The 17,310-nt window shown below is 36.4% G+C and overlaps 1 protein-coding gene across 4 annotated transcripts in view; it reads right to left on the bottom strand.

The window, feature by feature from the left end:
• Positions 1 to 17,310, bottom strand: part of TAB2 (TGF-beta activated kinase 1 (MAP3K7) binding protein 2) — a 93,961-nt gene that overhangs the window by 56,543 nt on the left and 20,108 nt on the right. For 2 of the 4 annotated variants that reach the window (XM_030809814.1, XM_030809816.1), the window contains exon 2: positions 12,336 to 12,484. The exons of 1 other annotated variant lie outside the window; for it this stretch is intronic. The gene's annotated coding sequence lies outside the window, so the exon portion shown is untranslated. Of the gene's footprint in view, positions 1 to 12,335; positions 12,764 to 17,310 lie in introns of those variants that run through there. One more of the 4 variants, XM_030809815.1, reaches the window with a different exon arrangement.

Genomic DNA, 17,310 nt, shown 5'->3' with positions numbered 1-17,310 from the left:
TGATGTGTAAACTATGGTCATTCACAAGAGTATAATGTACTATATAGCCATTAAAAAGAATGAGATGCTAATATGGAATAATCCCCAAGATAAAATACTCAGTTAACAAACTACCACCACTAAGTGCAGAACAGTGTTCTGTATTCTCTTACATACAAGAACGCACACACTTTTACATGCACAGAATATCTTTGGAAGGATACACAAGAACTGGTAATGCTGGCTGCCTCTAGGGAACGCAACTAAGGGAGATTTACTCTTCATTATACACCTTCTTGATCTCATAGAAAACACAAATAAATTTTAAAAAACCTATTTTATTTAATATATTGTTTCTCTAATAAAAATATTCAATAAAAAGTGAAAATAATGTGTTTTATATTTCATCTTACAATTTAGACTTGGGGAAATGAAGATGCTTCAAAGTGTTATGTAGTCCGAGACTACCTGAAGTTCTAAAATTGAGATTACATTTTATGACATGATTTTGTGACACGATCTACCTTTCTAACATATTAAGTACTTAATCAAAAGTTTTGAGATTTGGCCGGGCGCGGTGGCTCACGCCTGTAATCCTAGCACTTTGGGAGGCCAAGGCGGGCGGATCACGAGGTCAGGAGATCGAGACCATCCTGGCTAACACGGTGAAACCCCGTCTCTACTAACAATACAAAAAAAATTAGCCGGGCGAGGTGGCGCGCGCCTATAGTCCCAGCTACTCGGGAGGCTGAGGCAGGAGAATGGCGTGAACCTAGGGGGCGGAGCCTGCAGTAAGCCGAGATCGCACCACTGCACTCCAGCCTGGGCGACAGCGAGACTCCGTCTCAAAAAAAAAAAAAAAAAAAAAAGTTTTGAGATTTGCACAATCCAAAATGAGGCTCTACAGAGTGCTTGTTTACCTACTTCTCTTTCGATTTCAGGATCAAATAAACTGATGTGGTAACATAAGAAGGCATACAGATGTACTAATTAAGGTAAGCAGGTGTTTGTGTTCAAAGGGCATGATTCCACTTTGGATAGCAGAAGCTGGGACCAATTAGATGCACGTAATTGAGGTTTTGATGAATGTTATAAAGAAACCAATATCCAGTAAGGGACACTGTAGAGAAATTTAGTTAAATTTTACCTAGACATCTGTCAACACTGAGAAGCAAGCAAATAGAGAAGCAGGATTTAACTTTTATGCATAAATGTAATTTGGACTCCAAAGTTTTAGTGGGTTAAAAATTTTGGGGTTAAAAAACATATACGTGTATGTATGTCTTTTTACATATGTATACACACACAAATATATAAATATATATATTTAATCTCTCACTCTTTATATATAGAGAAATAAAATATACACCTGAAGAAAAGTTAGAAAATAAGCATTGTTTTAAATGACTGCATAACAGTCCATCAGGTCAATATATCACTATTTAGCCAGTCTTGTAAACAAATAACTAAGTTGTTTCGAATTTTTCTCTAGAAAGCCACACAGTTTTTTGTACGTGGACCATTTCCATATTTAAATTATTTCCTCAGAATATGACTTTATATTCACAATGTCAAGGCAACAATATGAAGGTTAGCCTTTAGATTTTATCTTTATTTTACAAAGACTTAAAGGGGTCGTTCCCCACTTGATTTTTTCCTAATGCCTATGTAATATCCTGCTTGCTAGCACTAAGTTAGTGTTTCTCCATTCTGGATGCACATCTAAATCACTTGGGGAAGAAACTGATAACAATGATTATCTGAGGAAGCAGAGGGAATCTGGGAGAATAGGGGCTGCGGAGGAAGACTTAGGAGACTTTCTCTTCACTGTACATCTTTTTGTGCTTGTTGAATTCTGTATTATATTCCTGTGTTACCTAGTAAAAGAGGGAAGTAAGGGGAAGGAGTAAGGTGGAGAAAGCATCATCAGCAGCAAAAGCAACCCAGCAGCAGTAGCAGCACCTACAGAGCTTTGAAACGCACAGTCCAAAGTTGGGGAGGTAACTCAAACCTGATAATGAGTTTTAGAATTTCTGGATGTAGGGCCTACACATGCATCTCTGTTACTCAAAGTAAAAACAAGATACTCCACCAGTAACTGTGATGGGAAGTCAAGGTAGAGAACCATGGAATCAATAATTTCATTTTACAAGGCTGATGATGTTCAAAACAGGTAAATCTTAGAGCAAACAAAGTTCACTATGTAAGCAGGAGGGAAAAAAGGTGCCAAAACCTTAAAAGCTCCTTAAGATTTAAGATATGGTACAAAAACGGCAACTTTCCTCATCAAGAAAAGGGTGTGTTTCCTAGACCAGCATTTTTTAGTTTGGTCTGTGGACCACCTGAAACAAAATCACTGGGCTTCATCCTGGACCTATGGAATCAAAGTCCCTAAGTATAAAGGCCAAGTATGTTCACTGATTCCTCTTTGAATCCACTGTGATGAGCCCTCTCATGACAACTGCTTATCTGAATGTTTCTTCAAGTAAAGTTTACTCCAGTTCCTACAAGACTTCTAGTTGATAACACAGTAAATGAAAGGCAGGGAAGGGACTAATAAAAAACCAAGATGACTATGGTCAAAGGATCACATATAAGAGGTGCTTATAGTAAAGTACTGATTTAAGGAAGGAAAATAGAGACGGAAGGGGGTGTGGAATTTCATGAGTTTAAAAAACTGGGTGAAAGGCAACGAAATAAAAAGATTATTAAAATGAAGTCAATTACCAACAAGCCTGTAACAGGAATGGTTAGAAACTTGTATGTAACTTGATTCAATGGGAAATAAATAACTGGGGGAAGAAAAAATTACCTCTATTAAGTATACACAAACAGGTTCTGCAGCTACTATATATTTAAGAGTGTAGGAAAATGCGGTTGTACAATAAACACATATGGATCACCATAGGTCAGCTAAAAATGAAGCTTATTATAAAATAAAAGCTGTTTTTGGGCAGGTAAATTTCTGAAAAATCTTTTACTATCAAGAAGGTGCCATACAAAGTAAATGGTGGAGCAAAGCTAAATTCCCAGAGATCTAACTTTTAAAAATAAAAGGAATAACTAGTAATGTATCTCATATAAACTACTCAATTTACATAATTTAAACTTGACAAAGTATTGCCTTTACTATTAAAATCTTAACAAAGAAAAGGAACCAATGACTAAATAAAATGTTACTCTGAGACAGGCATAAACTTTCCTGAAGAGTAGTTTCTTAAGAGTAGAACTAAAAGAACCAGTATTCTACCCTAGCCATGCATGCTTCTAAAATTTTCTGGTGAAAGAACATGTTACTAGTTTAAAACAGAGATAACCTAATGTTGCTAAATATTTCAACCTCAGTTCCATGAGTGCACACTGTCTTATCTAACTAGATGAGACAATTATGATATAATGTATATAAAACAGTATTTGATACATTGTGATAGCTGGTTAAGTATAAATTCTAGGATTCCATGGGTTCATTTATGAAGTTTAATATGCTACTTACTTGCAGTAACTTCTTGGGCAAATCATTTAATTTCTCTGTGCCTCAGTTTCCTCAACTATAAAATAGTGATGATAGAGTAGCTACTTCATAGGACTGTTAGGAGAATTAAATGAGTAATCCATGTAAGATAATAAAAAGAGCACATAGTAAGTACACATGTAAATAAAATATCAATACTATCATTTCATTCTTCGTAAAATGGAGAAAACAACTCAAAGAGCTTCAAGGATTAGTGACAACATAATTAAAGCCAATTGCATTATATCTGTCCTGCCTACAGCAAAAAGTACAAACTGGTAGTAGTAGTAATTATTTATTCTAAATATCATGAACTTCCACGAAGCGCAAAGGAACAAAACCTTACAGGGCTGCATATTACCCTGGTTGCAGAATATTGTAGGAGTGGATTGAGCCTTTAAGGCCTTCTTTTTCAATGTATATGGGACAAAAAACTTGCAGTTGGGAAAATCTGACAAAGCTACATGACAAACTCAATAGTACTAGGTTGTGCAAAGTGCTAGATAAGTGGCATAAACTGTGTTATAATAGGTGTTTAAAGGGATCTCTCTTGGCTGAGGAGGAAGTGGGAAAGTACTGAAGCATAGCAACTTAAAGTATAAAAGAAGTAAGGCGGATTCTGGGGATTGTGTCACCTGTCTTGCAGGAGGAAGAAAGGAGGGACAAAGAAGAAAGAAGGTGATTATGAAGAAGGTACTCAGGATGGGGGGTAGTTACAGGAGAAGACGAGAAGATGAATGAAGGTTTCAAGATGATAGTGGTCTTTATCCGAGAAGACCTTGAGATACGCTAATGCTAATAAGGTTTTAATATATGTCAAACTATATATATACATCATTTTACCTTTGCCCTGTTCTTACATAATTATGAGTTTTGCTGGAACAAATTTAATTATGTTAACAAAGTAAGCTGGGCATGGTGGCACATGCCTGTAGTCCCAGCTACTCAGGAGGCTAAAGGAGGATCCATTGAGCCCAGGAGTTCAAGGATGCAGTGAGCTATGATTGTGCCACTGCACTCCAGCCTGGGTGACTGAGATCTTAAAAAAAAAAAAAAAAAAGACATAAAATATGGTTCATGCCGAATATCAAACAGTAGTAGGAAGAAATACATAAAGTTCACTTCTCAACCGCACTAGGATTCTTCCTCAGCTTGTGTACAAGAATGTAAGAGAAGATTTTTCCATTTCAGCATATGCTAAAAGCAAATTCCAGTTTCCAAAGTAACCACTAGAGGTAATAATTTTTTCTGTAAATCATAAAATCCTGAATTGGACAGAATTCTAGGAAGTTATCTTGTAAAAGTATAATTTAAGAGATCTGAAAAATGCCTTGTTGCCCAGTCGTCTCCTTGTTAGACTTCCTCTTCTCCCAGCCAATCCTATTTACCTCTTAAAAACAAGCCCTGGTCACAAAGAAAATTCTTCACGTGAGAAATACTAGTTCCCAGCTGGGTGCAGTGGCCTACGCCTGTAATCCTAGCACTTTGGGAGGCCGAGGTGGGTGGATCACCTGAGGTCAGGGCTTTGAGACCAGCCTAGCCAACATGGTGAAACCCTGTCTCTACTAAAAATACAAAAATTAGCCAGGCGTGGTGGCAGGCGCCTGTAATCCCAGCTACTTGGGAGGCTGAGGCAAGAGAATTGCTTGAACCCAGGAGGCGGAGGCTGCAGTGAGCTGAGATTGCGCCACTGCACTCTTGCCTGGGCGACAGAGTGAGACTCCATCTCTGAATGAATGAATGAATGCATGCATGCATGTATGTTAGCTCCCAAGCAGAGAGACTATTTTTCACTGGTGTATCCTAACTACTTAGTGTATGTCAAGTGGATGCTCAGTAAATATTTGTTGCCGTAAGTCTCTAAATAAACATCAGAATACATATAGCTTTTAAAGACTACTGTAAAAAGTGGTTATCTATCTCCCCAAACTCAAGCGTTTCCCTTAACCTCAGATGTGTCAGTGCTGCTGTATCTGTTTTGAAAATGTAAATATGTTCCATCACAATTGAGATGAGAGAACAATTTGAACATTAAGTGAATTTTGCTGTAATTTCATTTGTAAGAAACACTAGGTGAACACGGAAAGCCATATTGAGCTAAAACAAGCAGCATATGAATATACAAAAAGTAAACAGGAACATACCTGAAACATTTACCAGCTATCTCAGCTTAACAGATCTGCACGTCATTAATCACACCCAGTCACATTACTGATTTCAGAAAACTCTTTCTTTACTACTTTTTCTTTTTTTTGAGACAGAGTATCGCTCTGTCACCCAGGCTGGAGTGCAGTGGCGCGATCTCAGCTCACTGCAACCTCCGCCTCGTGGGTTCAAGCGATTCTCCTGCCTCGGCCTCCCGAGTAGCTAGGATTACAGGCACGTGCCACCATGCCTGGCTAAGTTTTTGTATTTTTAGTAGAGATGGGGTTTCACTGTGTTAGCCAGGATCATCTCAATCTCCTGGCCTCGTGATCAACCCGCCTTGGTCTCCCAAAGCACTGGGATTACAGGCGTAAGACATGGCACCCGGCCTCAACTACTTTACAATAACTCACAAGCTGCAACTCTTCCTGTGCTCCCTTCCATAAGCAAACTTTAGGTCTCATTCAGGGAAAAGTACAATATTCATTGTAGTATTTACATATTTCTTATTTTACATATTTCTTAATTTATTTAACATGAATAAAATTGTTATCTTTAAGATTTTTTTTTTTTTATTTTTTGAGATGGAGTTTTGCTCTTGTTGCCCAGGCTGGAGTGCAATGGTGTGATCTCGGCTGACTGCAACCTCCGCCTCCCAGATTGAAGTGATTCTCCTGCCTCAGCCTCCTGAGTAAGCTGGGATTACAGGTGCCTGCCACCACCCCCAGCTAATTTTTTTGTATTTTTAGTAGAGACAGGGTTTCATCATGTTGGCTAGGCTGGTCTCGAACTCCTGACCTCAGGTGATCCACCTGCCTCGTCCTTCCAAAGTGCTGGGATTACAAGCATGAGCCACCATGCCTGGCCTTATCTTTTTTTTAATGTTCACAGGTGATGTTTCCAAGTGTTACAGCCATAATTCCTTTTTTTTCCCATAAGCCCTGTGTGTTTTTTTGCGTGACTTTGCATAGCATGGTGATATCTGGGAACATGCCTCTGGCTCAACAACTATTAACATTAACCTCTCCAGGATGCCAAATGGGATGGCAGAATGTTTCGACCTATTTAGTTGTCAATATGATGCTAACAGTTTCCTTTTCTTTCTTTCCTTCTTTCTCCTTCTCTTTCCTTCTCTCTCTTTCTGAGACAGGGTCTTGTTCTGTCACCCAGGTTGGAGTGCAATGGCACAATCATGGCTCATTGCAGCCTCAATCTCCTGGGCTCAAAGGATCTTCCCTCCTGAGCTTCCTGAGTAGCAGGGACTACTGGTGTGCAACCCCACAACTGGCTAATTATTATATTTTTTTGGTAGGATCTCCCTATATTGCCAAGGCTGGTCTTGAACTCCTGGACTCAAGTGATCCTCCCACCTTGGCCTCCCAAAGTGCTGGGATTACAGGTGTGAGCCACTGTGCCTGGCCCAGATTCTTATTACTAATTACAATTTCTCTCTTCTGTGAATTGCCTGACATTATCACACTGCCATGAATTACTCTTAAATAATATCTTTACCACAGAAAGAAGTGTTGATAATGCAGTCAGAATAGCTGGATGATGCTATAATTTTAAAAATTAAAGCAAATTTTAAAACCTTTTGACCTCAATGAACATTTCAAAATTAAACATAAAATAAGAATCATATTACCTAAGTACATACACTATTTAAATACCTTTTACGTTATTGACATATTATACAAGTATCATATCATATACCAGTTAGGTAATACTTGGTGCACTTCAGATTTAATTAACTTTAAAAGAATTTATAAATGTTAATTTAACATAAAGTTATAAAGTTTACTTTTTATAGTAAATTACTGGAATTATATTTCTTGGAGCATGATGTTACAATTCTATCTAGGCAAAGCAAACTTAATCTCCATTTAAGATAAAAATGAGATAACTATAATCAATTTTTACCATAAACTTTATCACAAAACAGTTATAATACTAAACCATTTCACACAGATAATCAGTTATCTGCAAAAATAATATAATCCAAATGCTACTTATTTTAAGTTAGCTATTATGTTCAGATTTAGAGTGATTTAAAATTTAAAGGGAACAAATGATTATGTTACTAAAAACTAGATTTCTTAATTTTATAAGCCTACAATAATTTACTTTCTAAAGAATAACAATAAACATTAATAAAGTAGCATAATAATCCACACTACTTCCTCTTAAAGAGAAAATTTCCCATTTTGTCATTTAATGCACTGCCTCAAGGCCATGAATGCTGACAATTTCTGATAGTTAACAGGCTTACCAGTTATAAGTTCTTCTAAAAGGAATGTGCAAGTCGGCCACACTTGGCAATTTATGTACTGTGGTTTTGTGGTAGGTACTACATTTTCTAAGGATCGAGAAAAGTGCAATAAATCTAAGACGGAATGGTTATACTTCATCAAAACATATTATATAACTGACTACCTTTTGTGCATTTTATAATTCATACCTCACTATTGTTTTGCAATACATTATCATTCACTGCCCTCTTTCACTCTAATTTTTGGATAATCTATCCTGTGCATAAATATCATCTACAAAAGAAAACAGGAGCTAAGTATGATAATAAGTTACTATTTATGGGTAAAAGGGAGAGAGGATAAAAGTGAATAAAAGCACTTAAGGAACCAATTTTCATCTTACACCAACCATAAACATTTATAACAAACCAATTCACTCAATGATGTGTAGAAATTTTAGTAAGTTGGTTAAATATTAATTTAAAATGGCACCTTAATATTCAGAGTAAGTTATATGAAGTATCACCGGCTGGGCATGGTGGCTTACGCCTATAATCCCAGCACTTTGGGAGGTTGAGGCAGGCGAATCACCTGAGGTCAGGAGTTCAAGACCAGCCTGACCAATATGGTGAAACCCCATCTCTACTAAAAATACAAAAATTAGCTGGGCATGGTGGCAGGCACCTGTAATCCCAGCTATTCGGGAGGGTGAGGCAGGAGAATCGCTTGAACTCAGGAGGCGGAGGTTGCAGTGAGCTGAGATCGCACCATTGCACTCCAGCCTGGGCAACAAGAGTGAAACTCTGTCTTAAAAAAAAAAAAGTTTCACCAACTGATCTGATCCCCATGCAGTTTCAATCCCTTACTCGGTCCCATGGTTTTTCCTGTTCATCTCATATAACTCTGCTCATGTTCTTTCTAATGTCATGGCCCTCAGCTGACTTTTTCCCATAGGGGACTACTGGCCAGCTGCTAAGGGAGAGGGGTGTGTGTGTGTGTGTGTGTGTGTGTGTGTGTGTGTGTGTGTGTGCATGCGCGGGTGTGTGCACTAGGAGTATGATAATTAAGTTCACAAGTTAGACAAACTGTACACGGATATTTGCTACTACTAATAAAGTACCAGAGTTCTAGCTTTCTATCCATCTATCCATCCACCCCTTCCTCCCTCTCTTCATCTATCCAGCTATATGAATTAAAGCATCTAATCTAGAAAAAACACACATGTGTTTAAAGTGGTATAAACAAGAATGGTCACCCCAGCGTGTGCTTCTAAAAACAACCCCAGTGGCCATCTAGGAGGAATAAATAAGTACATTATTGCATAGCCACACTAAGGAACACCATGCAGCTTTTTGTTGTTGTTGTTGTTGTTTAGTGGAATATATCAAAATAATTATATGGACAAATATATCCAAATAATTATATGGACCTATAAGACATTATTGATTGAAAAAAAATCAAGATGCAGATTCCATGTATAATACCTTTTGTGTAAAAATAAAGATACACAAAAGATGCATTATATTAAAAAGCTGTTACAAAATGTTTTGTCCTTTCCTATGATGCTGAAAACAGATGTATTTTAAACGGATATTTTTATATGATTGTATGGGAAAGATTCTGAAAGTATACACACACTAATTATTCTGGAGAGGGGGCTGAGTAGAAGCACACATGGATGGAAGGTATTCCAAGGAGGTTTAGTCATCTGTCCCAATTTTTATAATAACACATATTCATGCATTACTATAAAGTTATTCCTTAAATATTTCTCCATAACATTACTTGTATTCTGATATGTAGATGGAGTAAGAATAGAACAGAATGAGTTATCTGAAAGTACCTGTGTTAGCCAACCACAGGTACTTTCAAATAACTCAAAGCCTGTGTTGTCTATGCTGAAACTGTTATGGATGTGCAGTTTACAGCTGCAGCACTGACCAATTATCAGGATGCTTGATAGATGAGATTTACAGTTACTTTCTAACTTAAATGTTACTTATGAATTTATATATGTAGGTCCATCCATGATTAACCATGACTAAGCTTAGTGTCATAATTTGTAATCCTTGGTTAAAACGAAGCCAGGTGACTTTTTTTTTTTTTTTTTACCTAAAGGCTAACTCAAGGTGAACTATTTATTACTCAAGCACTCAAACTGACTAAGTATTACACATCTACCAATGAGATGGCTTAATTAATTAAAGGAAAGAGGTAAGGGGTGATAGAAAAAGAAGTAGGCTTATTGTTACTATTAAATGTAAGAGTCTCCCAATAAACACAATATCTTTATGGAAAGTTATTGGACTATCATACACAAAGGTGGACAAGACACACTGTTTTCTCTGAGCCTAGAGTATATAATCACTTTGGTTCTACACTTACTATGAGCCAAGTCCTGTGCTAAGTGCCTTAAACATGTATTATTTCAGTTACTTTTTATAATATTCCTGTAGTGAGGATTAAGTGAGAAATTGCAGGTAAAACTCTTTACACAATGCCTGACAGAGTAAATGTCCCTTATCAGGCATTACTACTGCCTAACCTCTAACTTCATCAATTCAACCCTCACTCTAAGGTAGTCAGCTTTTCAAAAGATTCACTGACTTAACACATACCAGTTCTGAGAAATCTTGAACAGATTCCCATTGCCTACTAAAGTCCAAACTCCTTCATCTGACATTCAAAAAAACATGACATAGCTCCATCTCCCATCACACCCCTCCCTATCCAACTATTCTCTATGCACACTGGACTGCTCACAATTTCTATATTAAATATTCACATCTCCATAACTTAGAAATACTCTTGCTGCTTTCTCTAAAGAATTCTATCTATCTTTCATGGTTCAGTAGAAACATTACCTTCTCCACAAAGCTGATTCTCTCCAGTACTCTTAAGTGTGTTGTATGCATCTCTATTACGATACTTTCATATTACTTGTCTGTAAGCTCAGTAAAACAAGGTTTATTAATTTCTACATCCCTGCTGTGTCCATTTACATTAAATAATGGAGAAAAATTTCACCATTAATAGCACCACTGAAAATAACTAAGATTTGATATTCATATGTAATTCCTTAATTTCTACTTCAATTCACGTAACAGTGGTAATGACCCTAACTAGTAGCTCCCTTTCCAGCTCTAATTCAACACTCAGTGACACATAATTCTTTAAACACCAATCAAATAATGTGGCACATAATCAGTGACCTAATGCTGACTAAATTGCCAGACATTAAATTCATTATGCATTAATACTGCAGGAAGGGATGTAAGGAAGGAGTTAAGCACATGCTAGAATATTAGGATTGCCTTTTAAATTCACAATTGGGATACAAAATTCCTCTTCAGTTTTGGGTAATCTCTAACCTAGATGAACTGAACTTTAAAATCAAAAGACATGTATGATTATCTACCCATTTAGTAAATAAACTCATCTTTCAGGGATTAATTCTGTTTCTACATCTATATAAATTGGTAAAAGGAACAAATATCCTTAAAAGCCAATTGATCTTGGCCCTCTAACCATTCATGAGTAGTTTTCTCTTGGTTAAAATCTAAGGCATTAGGAAACCTCAGTTTTTGGTTTTGCTGTTACACTCCAGGATGACTCCGACTATTTGTAACTTCCTTGGCTGGTTTCTTTTGGGTAATCAAGTAAAAAAAATAGCAAATATTAGTTACACACTTAGTTTAAAAATATAACTAAATTCTTCAGGTAAAGTACTATAATACATTGCTCGGTTCTATCCAGAAATAATATGTCTAATTTCCAATTACTGAAGAATATATTACCCTTTTTTTTTTTTTTGAGACGGAGTCTCACTCTGTTGCCCAGGCTGGAGTGCAGTGGCGCAATCTCAGCTCACTGCAACCTCTGACTCCCTGAGTTCAAGTGATTCTCGTGCTTCAGGCTCCCAACCAGCTGGGACTACAGGCACACGCCATCATGCCTGCCTAATTTTTTTGCATTTTTAGTGGAGGCAGGGTTTCGCCATGTACGAATATATCAACTTTTTAGGTAAAGGCATTAGTAGTGTAGAATAGTTGAGGATCTCAGGAAGAGGGAAGTAGTTTCATTAATTGAATTCCCTATACTGCTTGTACTCAATATAAACCTTTTAAAGGAAGGCAGTTTTGTTGTTGTTGATGTTTGTTTTTCAATTTTTTTTTGTATGTTTATAGGGCTTCACTCAATAGCATTTCAAATTAATGTTTCTTATGTTTTTGCATTAGTTTGCTACTACTAGCAAACAAGTTAAATTAGAAATATTCAGGCAAAAGGTATGTTAAACTCAATACTAGCTGCATGTTACCTAGATGTTAGTGTTACTATACTTTAAAGCAAGATGACTATAAGTTTTGAAAGTCAAGTTTTAGTTACTATAGATTTAATAATAAGGCAGTTACACAGGCTAAGCTTGACTGGTGCCATGGACTTTAGCATACCTGGAAATAGAAAAATTCAAATTGTAGCTGTTCTTGGTTGGCCCATTGCCATTTTTGCAGCTTACAAATTGTTAATTAAGTAACTGCAGTGAGCTCATCTCTACAGGATACTTCTTTTCCAGGGCAGGTCCAGGAACTGGGTCTGGAGCCTTGAAAGCAGAAGAGAAACTAGAGTAAACTAGAGGTAGGCAGAACAAGAAATGTGACCAGATAACATTATGAGATGTAATAGCAGTAAGGTAGTCCCCAAAGTCTCTCACATAAAATATTCTGAAGGGAAAATGGGTCTCTTAAATTGCAAGTAACCAAAGGATGCTGTTTACTTTGGTTAAGTCATTCTTTTAACCTACCCAACACTATTCTGGACTGTCAATTCCAGGAACTCAAAACAGTAGTTTTTATGAAATCTCTAATGTCTTTTAGCAACAGACTGTCCAACAGGAGACCACAGAGTAACTCTAACAGAAAGAGAAAAACAACAACAAAATCCAAAATTGGAAATGTAAAGTCCTCATTTTCAGGTCATTTTGCTCTTCCCTTTCACTATCATATTTCCAATCATCTTCTAAACGCTCCCCTAATTTCCTATGATCAATTCCCAAGGGTTTCTTAAGAAATGCTTTAGATATATCCAAGCAATGAACTGAATGTTAAGTTCCAATTTTTAAAAATACTTGGTAATTCTTAAAGAGGGAGGCAAAGAACAGCTCATAAGATGTGGTTCTTAACCACACTGGAAAATCTTTTTTTCCATTACCAAAATAGATTCAATGATTAAAAAAAAAAAAAATTTTGTTAGGGCCATATAAAACAAAAACCAAAAACAAACTTGCAACTACGAAGGTTACAGAAATAATAGGATATTATGAATGGTAGAATGTTGTACTGTTTTGATTACTAAAACCTGGAAATGATGTCCTTATGCTTGGTAGGCCGGTACCCTTAGGAATTTCTCTAAGAAACTAATCCCACAGGAGTCAAAATAAATAGAATTTTCTGCTGCTCTGAAATTATCATAGATATTGTGAAAATTGTAATAGGACAAAAAAAAGTAGTGAAGACGAAGATCCAAAAACTGAATTCTCTGCATTTCCAGTAACTAGCAATATAAACAGCAAAACAGAGTAAAAGTAGTTTTTGTGAAAAATGTAAATTTTCCATCTATTGTGATGGCACATTGTAGGACAAAGAATTCTGTGAGAGAGAAGTCTAAGTTCAGATCTGACTTCAGTATGGCCTTGAATTTAAACTGCAGAAATCTCCCTTTTATTAAATGGAATATCACTACCCACCCTGATGTACTGTCCATGAGATTTAGCTAAAGTGTATGTAAAGCACCTAACAGTGTGGCACATGTAGGCATTCAATATATTTTTCTGCATTATTAAAGAATGTAACACATTTTCTTGTTCCAAATGTGGGTATACTTAAGTTTTCATTTTCACAAATGCTAAAGCAACAACTAGGTAGCAGGCTTTCGGTTTAAATAATTCAACTATAATCACATTCTAAGACATGTAACTGATTATCTTCCAGAATAGCCACAAATTGAGTATATGAGAGAGGTCAATTTTGAGAGCTGATGATAAATAAAAATATAACAATTTATATTTAGGATACAAAAAGAATTAGTAAACAAGAAGACATGTAATTCTTCTCTAAGTATAAAATACTTCTGTCAACACATCTCTTGTTAAAAAGTTATATACAGATCCGGTACAATGCTTTTTAAAAAAACATAAAAGCAATCAATGCATGATATAATTTGGTCCTTAAGTTAGGAAATGTTTTCAGGGTAAAGAAAAGCCTTATATATGGGCAATAATTTTCCTCTTACTGATAGAACAGTGGGTTCCACACAAAATTATTATTTACCAAATATGGCTCAAAGATCAGATTACACCCTCTCTAAAATTACCAAGTAATAGAGCAAGTATCACAAGCCACAAGGAATTTTAAAAAATGATTTCCTTACAGTCGTTTTAAGTGTATTCTCTACCACAACTTTATTTTAAAATAGTTTTAAAAAGTTAACATGGAAGTGTCTTATTCAAAATATACTAAAACTTAGATGATAAGACTGAATTACTGTATTCTTCAGAAAGAAGGGGAAAGGGTATTTAAGTTTGAGGATTTCCATTCAGTAATCCATATGAATAGGCTTTCAGTTTAAAGACCATCAAATAAAAAAACCACTTCAGATAAACCACTACTTTTTAAATTTTTTAACTAGTCATCATACTGAAATCTCATTACTTATAGTATATTTCAGTTGATTCTCTTGGCTTTTCCAGGTATACAATGTTATTTACAAATTATAATGAATTTGCTTTTACTCTTTTAAAAAAACATATTAAGTAATTTTTACTTATTATCAAAACTCCAATAAGCAGCAGAGTTAAAACCAGAAATGTATCTGTAGCTGTCTAATCTCATGTCCAAGGTTCCTTCTTTATTGTACTAGCTTGACATTACTAATAATTTTCTTTCTGAAAACTTCTTTTCCGGTCAACACTCTGCATTCTAGTTTCTTAGAATTCTTATTTCTATGCCTCTTATTAATGTTTGCCAAAAGGATGTAGGTGTAAAGTTATAACATTCATTCTCTCTCTTGTTCCTCTGGCATCTTATTTACACTCACAGCATAATCTAAGGAGAATCTCCTTTAAATTGTAGTTTAAGCTTTTAATCTACTTGATGAAACTTAAAAGATTCTGAATCACAGATTTGATGTTGAAAGGAGCCTTATAGATTATCTAGTCCAACACCCTTATTTAATAGAAAACATAAAGTTCAAATAATATGTCAGTAGAATCTGAATAAAAGTTTAACACAGAAAAAAATTAGCAATTACTTATGAATCGTAAAGTAAATGCCCACATTTACATACAATAAATATAAACAAAGCAATTAAACAAATTTCAAGAGTAATTATTGAGGCCGGGCATGGTGGCTCACGCCTATAATCCCAGCACTTTGGGAGGCCGAGGCGGGTGGATCACCTGAGGTCAGGAGTTTGAGACCAGCTTGGCCAACATGGTAAAACCCCGTCTCTACTAAAAGTACAAATATTAGCTGGGCGTGGTGGTGCACACCTGTAGTCCCAGCTACTAGGGAGGCTGAGGCAGAAGAATCGCTTGAACCTGGGAGGTGGAGGTTGCAGTGGGCCGAGATTGCACCACTGCACTCTGGCCTGGGCAACAGAGATTACGTCTCAAAAAAAAAAAAAAAAAGATTAATTATTGGGCCATGCTTCTTTCCTGTTAAAAAATACTTATTCCTACTTCTAAGAGACTTTACTTATATGACAGTGTCAATGTATGAGTCCATTTATTAAAGTGGATTTAAAAATTACAGAATGGCAGACAAAAAAAGTTAAAACCTACTTAATCCTACATATTTATGCATTAATTATATCCTAGATTTTCTTTTTTTCTTTTCATTTTTTTTTGAAATGGAGTCTCACTCTGTCACCCAGCTGGAGTGCAGTGGTGTGATCTTGGCTCACTGCAACCTCCGCTTCTGCAACCCCGCTTCAAGTGATTCTCCTGCCTCAGCCTCCCAAGTAGCTGGGACTACAGGTGCGTGCCACCACACCCAGCTAAGTTTTGTATTTTTAGTAGAGCCAAGTTTCACCATGTTGGCCAGGATGGTCTTGATCTCCTGATCTCGTGATCCACCCGTCTCGGCCTCCCAAAGGGCTGGGCTTACAGGCGTGAGCCACCGCGCCTGGCTATATCCTAGATTTACTAACAAAATTACGTTATCTGTGCTTCCCACGTGAGTTGATGTCTTGACCCAGTCCAAAAGACAGAAACAGCATGGACTGCTTGCTACAGCACTTAGAACAGTGCCTGGCACATGGCAGCTCCCATTGCTGCTAAACAATTACTACTCTAAATATATTCACATTATAATAAATATAGCCATAGGAATGATTCAACCATACAGAAAAGAATCCTGCTACAAGGTGAATTATCTCACTCTACCCCTTTTATTCTGTTTTCCAGGTTTGGTTCCATGAGTAGGATCACAACCCTCACTTATTTAGGCACACCTTTCCAATTGATAATTTCTGTTATCAATTCAGAAACACTTCAAGATCTCAACATCAGTCTGCTAGGCTCCTTGTAGGTTGCTGTTAAGCTCCTTCTAGGTTTCATTTTAAAAGGAAATTTTACACTCCAACAACTTCCAAGCTTTCATGTGAAGCAAAAATATGTTGTTTCTTCTTAATTGTACTTATGTTTAAACTTAAACTCTTCCAAAACTAGTTTCCTTCCTCAACTTTCCATTTTTGTCAGAAGTAGCAATTTCTTTTCAGCCTGAAAAGTGAAGTTACCTTAACTCTTCTCTCTTCTCTTTCTTTACCTTTATCCAACTCCTTGAAATCTCATCCATTTTGTAATTAACATTCCTTAAAATACAACTTCTAAGACTCTCCTCAATGGTTATTACAGTCAATACAGTCCAAAATTACTTCCGTAGTTCTGAAATAAAATGTTAGGACAAGATTTTTCCATGAAGCTTCATATGGAAACTCATTTGGTGGTGGCAAAAATCTGAGCTGAACTGATGTAAGGTTATTTACAGGCTTGATTTAGCTCACTTACTGTGAATATTTTCACCTTCACTGCAGAGATATTAGTGTCTAGTTACAGGATGATACCTCAGACCTTGCTGGGAGAGTTATGTAATATACAATATACACGTTACCTTTCCCAAATCCAAAAATGTTTGAATCCCAAAACACAGCTGGCCTCAGGGTTTCAGATAAGGCATTGTGGACCTGTATAATATTATTCTAGGAATCCTAATTTAGGCATCCTATACTTAACTTTCTTCCTGATACTCTTTCTTACCTGACTCCATGCATCTCAGCTCCCATACCACCAAGTTCTATTATTTTTCTTTCCGGTATCTCCTGCAATTCTACTGTCTCTAACTGCTTACCACCCTATCCCTATCATCTAAC

This window comes from Nomascus leucogenys, chromosome 3 (genome assembly GCF_006542625.1).
Source record: "Nomascus leucogenys isolate Asia chromosome 3, Asia_NLE_v1, whole genome shotgun sequence".
NCBI lineage: Eukaryota > Metazoa > Chordata > Mammalia > Primates > Hylobatidae > Nomascus > Nomascus leucogenys.
The sequence above is the reverse complement of the archived record's forward strand: the minus strand, read 5'-3'. Positions and strand labels throughout refer to the sequence as shown.